The sequence below is a fragment of the Myxine glutinosa genome, chromosome 1 (assembly GCF_964187855.1).
Source record: "Myxine glutinosa chromosome 1, kmMyxGlut1.1, whole genome shotgun sequence".
Lineage (NCBI taxonomy): Eukaryota > Metazoa > Chordata > Myxini > Myxiniformes > Myxinidae > Myxine > Myxine glutinosa.
The window spans coordinates 121,834,008-121,840,350 of NC_136261.1; positions in this window are offsets into that span (position 1 = coordinate 121,834,008).

Consider the following 6,343-nt stretch of genomic DNA (forward strand, 5'->3'; position numbering starts at 1 on the left):
ACAAACAGATAGACAGCCAAACAGACAGAGACAGACAAACAGAAAGACAAACATACAAATGAACAGACAAACAGACAGACAAACAGACAGACAAACAGGCAGACAGACAAACAGACAGAGACAGACAAACAGAAAGACAAACATACAAATGAACAGACAAACAGACAGACAGACAAACACACAAACAAAGACAGACAAACAGGGAGATGGACAGACAGACAGACAAACAGGGAGACAGACAATCAGACAAACAAACAGACAGACAAACAGATAGACAGACAAACAGACAGAGACAGACAAACAGAAAGACAAACATACAAATGAACAGACAAACAGACAGACAGACAAACAGACAGTCAAACAGGCAGACAAACAGACAGACAGACAGGCAGGGGTGAAAACACAACCTCCAACTACCTTCGGTAGCGGGATTACAGTAGTAATAGTAGTAGTAAATTACTTGTAAATTACAGCAATTACAGTAGTAAATAATGATGCCTTGTCAGTTGATACTATGTCAAATTTATCGGGTTGTATTGGAATTTTTACCCCATGTTTTTCGTTTTGAGCCATTTTTTGTATGTTTTTTTTTTACTTGTTATGCTCCATCAGCAGCAGTCACTGACATTTTTAAAACGCCCCTACATCCCCCATAAATAACTCATTGCCCCCCACACTCCCCCCAATCACGTCTGTGGTGCTGCCTGCCCTGGAATGGAAGCCAATGGAGGCAAAATAATTGGGCTACAAGTGATGCCCGTGGTGCAGGTGTGCTAATAAGGTACTGACACGCCAGGTCCCCTTACATTCACCTTGGGTGGTCTCAAAAGCCACCACAAACCCACGACCTGCGCTTGGCCCTTCACCATATAGAACACCCACATTGTCGAACTTCAATGAGCCGGTGTGAGCAGCAACGAACACATTCGCGGAACGAGCCACCATCTATGTAGGACGTGTTTACATCATAGCTATGAGGATTGTCGTCCTCGATGATTCATGAGCATCTCCGATTCACTACTCCATCCCACGGCACTGTTGCGCACATCAAGTACTCGTAGAGAGAGAGAGAGAGAGAGAGAGAGACAGAGAGAGACCTTGAGCGCCCATTGTACCAAATGGGTATGGACTGTGCGGAGCGCAAGGCATCATGAGACAGGACGTCCATCTTGCTACGTCCCCGACACGAATGCATAAGTTCTCAGCAATCAAAGTTGAGCCTTGAAAACAGCGATTGAGAAAAGAAAGGGTGGGTTTGGGGTCTCGGGTGTCTGTCCATTTGGCGGTTTAGTTATCCGCGGGCCACGCCACCGGGTGGGTCTGCAGCAACTCGAGGTGAGGATGGATAAGGGGGCAGAGAATCATAACCACAAGTTATGGAGGAGTTGTCGTACTTTTTGGAAAGGTCAATACAATGTGGGGTGGAGGGTGTGGGTCTGCATTGGTTGCCTCAGAGTATACCCACACTCCATAGCTGAAATGTAAATACGTTACTTCCGTAGCCCAGTTTTCCGGACACGTCAAGAACATTTTGAATTGTGACAAATCAAAACCAAGGAGCTGATACTTCAGGTCTCCTGCCATTTGGGTGGTCTGAGGAATAGGTGTGTGTAATATGAAAGGTAAATCTTCAACGGTTTTTGAAATTTCGCGTGTGCAAGGCAAGTTACATAGACTGTTGCCATGGCAACACAATTCCGCCAATCACAGCCGTTATCTAATCAGGTTGAGATAATGTCATGAGGAATAGATATGTACAATATGAAAGCTAAATGTTCAACGGTTTTGAAAAGATCTCGTACACAAAAAAAGTACATGGACGGATGATCCATCGGTCGGTGGTCGGACAGAGCTCATTTCAATGTCACTCGGGAGAGCGAATACCTCCACCAGGCTGAACAGTTTAGGTTTTGTATCCCACTGATAGGTCATATCTGGATCCGGACCTGAACCAAAATCGAATCGATATGTCCTTGTCACACACCCAATCTGTAAACCAAATTTCATCCGAATCCACCCACAACTTTTTGAGATATCCTGTTTGATATCCAAACAGACAGGGGTAAAAACAACTTTTATGTAACCAATTTATCGGAGACGCCTCTTTGCGGTGGTTATAATCCCCAACGCAATTTGGCTCTTGAGGGATCTCTGGGTCGCTCTTGGGGGACCTCTGTGTCACTCTTGGGGGAACTCTGGGTCGCTCCTGGGGGATCTCTGGGTCGCTCTTGGGGGACCTCTGGGTCACTCCTGGGGGATTTCTGGGTCACTCCTGGGGGATTTTGGGTCACTCCTGGGGGATCTCTGTGTCATTCTTGAGGGATCTCTGGATCGCCCCTGGGGGATCTCTGTTTTGCTCCTGGGGCATCTCTGTGTCGCTCTTGAGGGACCTCTGTGTCGCTCCTGGGGGATCTCTCGGTCACTCCTGGGGATCTCTGTTTCGCTCCTGGGGGACTTCTGTGTCGCTCCTGGGGGATCTCTGTGTCGCTCTTGAAAGACCTCTCGGTCGCTCTTGAGGGACCTCTGTGTCGCTCCTGGTGGATCTCTGTGCCGCTCTTGAGGGACCTCTTCATCGCTCTTGAGGGACCTCTGTGTCGCTCCTGGGGGATCTATGTGTCACTCTTGAGGGACCTCTGTGTCGCTCCTGGGGGACCTCTGTGTCGCTCCTGGGGGATCTCTCGGGAAATCTCGGGAAAAAGGAAAGACACATGAAAGCCCACATAATCTTGTTTCTCACAGTCTGAGAGTCCTTTAGGTGCTTTTTTGAAAACTCCAAGCGGGCTTTCATGTGTCTTTCACTGAGGAGAGGCTTCCGTCTGGCCACTCTGCCATAAAGCCCAGATCGGTGGAGTGTTGCAGTGATGGTTGTCCTTCTGGAAGTTTCTCCCATCTCCGCACAGGATCTCTGGAGCTCAGCCAGAGTGACCATCGGGTTCTTGGTCACCTCTCTTACCAAGGCCCTTCTCCCCCGATTGCTCAGTTTGGCCAGGCAGCCAGCTCTAGGAAGAGTCCTGGTTGTTCCAAACTTCTTCCATTTAAGAATTATGGAGGCCACTGTGCTCTTGGGACCTTTCAATGCAGCAGAAAATTTTTTGTCTGCTTCTCCAGATCTGTGCCTCGACACAATCCTGTCTCTGAACTCTGCAGGCAGTTCCTTTGACCTCATGGCTTGGTTTTGCTCTGATATCCATTGTCAGCCTTGAGACTTTATATAGACAGGTATGTGCCTTTCCAAATCATGTTCAATCAATTGAATTTACCACAGGTGGATTCCAATCAAGGTGTAGAAACATCTCAAAGATGATAAAGAGAAATGGGAGGCACCTGAGCTAAATTTCAAGTGTCATAGCAAAGGGTATGAATATTTATGTCAATGTGATATTTCAGTTTTTTCTTTTTAATAAATTTGCAAAACTTTCTAAAATCCTGTTTTCTCTTTGTCATTATGGGGTATTGAGTGTAGATTGATGAGGGAAAAATGAATTTAAACGATTTCACGATAAGGCTGCAACATAACAAAATGTGAAAAAAGTGAAGGGGGTCTGAATACTTTCTGAATGCACTGTATTCTTGCCCCTGGCGTGTATTCTTGCCACTGGCGTGTATTCTTGCCACTGGTGTGTATTCTTGCCACTGGTGTGTCCACTCGCCACCTGCGCTTACACCCTTATCACCGTTAGTCCACTCACCACCAGTGTTTGCTGTGCTCCCTTATCATCATGCACACCCTCACCACCAACATGTGCTCTCTCACTCCCTGTGTGAGCCCTTCAGCACCAGTGTGTGTTCCCAGCCAGTGCACTTCCACTCACCACGAGCATGCTTCTCCTCACCACTGGTATGCTTTCCCTCGCCATCGCCCTGGGCCTCCCTCCCTCCGCCCCCCACAACCACCACACATCGTCTTTTACACCACTCAAATCCCTCCTCCCCTGCCTGTTTCACAAGAATTGTCAAATGAAATATCTATATATTTCCATGTTCAGGCACTGGAGTTGTGACCTAAGTTGTAGTTGTGACCATTAACCACGACCTCTCTGGCCTGAAAATATAACAAAGTTAACCTCAAAAGTCAGCCACAGACTGGGAATCTTCTGACATTCAATTATTCCTTGAAAAATAAAAACAACTATTCTCAGTCCACTTGTTCTTTGTCCATCCCTCAGTGGAGTACTGCTCTTCTCTATGGATTGGCACCCACCTCCCCTCACCCCTCATCACCCTCCAAACACACCGAGTAACAACAGCGCCTCCTTGTGCCGTCCTTTTGCTCGCTGCAGTCAACGTGGCAATTGTAAAGGATAAATTTCCTCCTCCACCATACATTCACGTGAAAAAGTAAGTACACCCCATGTAAAGTTTTGACTTTTTCAACATATTTCAACATACAGCCATTTGATCTTCATTTCAACAATATTGATAGACAAAGGTGATATAATATAACAAATATCATGAAACATTTACATTTTGTTGTCTATTGTATAATTTAAATAAACATAAATGCAAATTTCGCATGTGGAAAAAGTAAGTACACCCTTGGCTCTAATAGATGGTATTGCCCTTTGGCAGAAACAACCTCAAGTAGGCGTTTCTTATAACTTTCTACCAGTCTCTGACATCGACTGGGAGAAATTTTTGCCCACTCCTCCATGCAGAATTCTTTCAGCTGTGCGATGTTTGAGGGGTTTCTTGCATGCACAGCTCGTTTCAAATCCCCCCGCAACATCGCGATGGGATTTAGATCCAGGCTTTGACGTGGCCATTCCAGAACCCTCCATTTCTTTCTTTTCAGCCATTCCTTGGTGGATTTACTGGTATGTTTAGGGTCATTGTCATGTTGCAACGTCCACCTTCGGTTGAGCTTCAGCTTTCCGACAGATGGCCTCACATTATCCTCAAGCACCCTCTGGTACAATGAAGAATTCATTGTGGATTATATGATGGTGAGCTGCCCAGGCCCTGATGCAGCAAAGCTGCCCCAAACCATAATATTTCCACCACCGTGCTTTACAGTTGGTATCAGGTTCTTGCGGTCAAATGCTGACTTTGATTTTCGCCAAACATGTCTTCTGGTACTGTGGCCAAATAGCTCAACCTTTGACTCATCTGCCCAGAGCACATTGTTTCAGAAGTGCTGGTCTTTGCCGAGGTGTTCATTGGCAAACTTTAGTCTTGCCCTGATGTTCTTTCTGGACAGCAAAGGTTTCCTCCTGGCACACCTCCCATGTAGATCAAATTTGTGCAGCCTCTTTCTAATGGTAGACTCGTGCACTTTGACATCAACATTGGCAAAGAGCTACCTGTTTGTCACATGATGACATTCTGGGGTTCTTAGAGACTTCTTTCAGCATCTTGCAGTCTGCTTTCGGGCTGAACTTGCTGGGGCGGCCTGGCCTGAACAAGTTGGCAGTTGTTTGGAATCTTCTCCACTTGTAGATGATCTTCCGGCCAGTCGAATGATTGATTTCAAATTGTTTGGAGATCTTTTTAAATCCCTTCCCAGACTCGTAGGCATCTATAACCTTCTTTCTGAAGGCCTCAGAGAGCTCTTTTGATCTAGGCATGGTGACGCCGCACACTTCAACAACAAAGAGCAAACCAAACTAAATGTCTGAGGTTTAAATAAGACAGGTTCCTCCAAGATCCTCTCTGACGATGTTCTAATCAATTGCACCTGATCTCGTGCACCTGATTCTAATTTTAGGTATTTGAAGTAGTGAACAATGTAGGGGTGTACTTACTTTTTCCACATGCGAAATTTGCATTTATGTTTATTTAAATTATACAATGGACTACAAAATGTAAATGTTTCATGATATTTGTTGTATTATATCACCTTTATCTATCAATATTGTTGAAATGAAGATCAATTAGCTGTATGTTGAAATATGTTGAAAAAGTCAAAACTTTACATGGGGTGTACTTACCTTTTCACATGACTGTATATGTCAACCCAAGGGGATATTTGTGCGTTATCCTCTAAATGCTGAATGTCAGGCGAAGAAGATCTATGAGTCTATCGACAAGGGCATCAATCACTATTGAAAAGTGTGGTGGTGGGGGCCATGCGAGCATGTAGCTCGATGCCAATACAGTGTGGGGTCCAGGGCCTTGAGGTCGGCCCGGGGAAAATTTCGAGTTCTGAGTACTTTATGGCCGCTTGTGCTGCATTTTCTGGGAGTTTATTTCAATCTTGTTTGATTGCCAGACAGGATTATAATCTCACTCCTCTCTGAGCATGCGCAACCAGGACGACTCCAAAGCCAAAGTACTGCTAAACTGCAAGTTCGTGTTTCGATTCGTGTTCAAAATATAACATTCAATTGACATCAAGTTGTTCCTC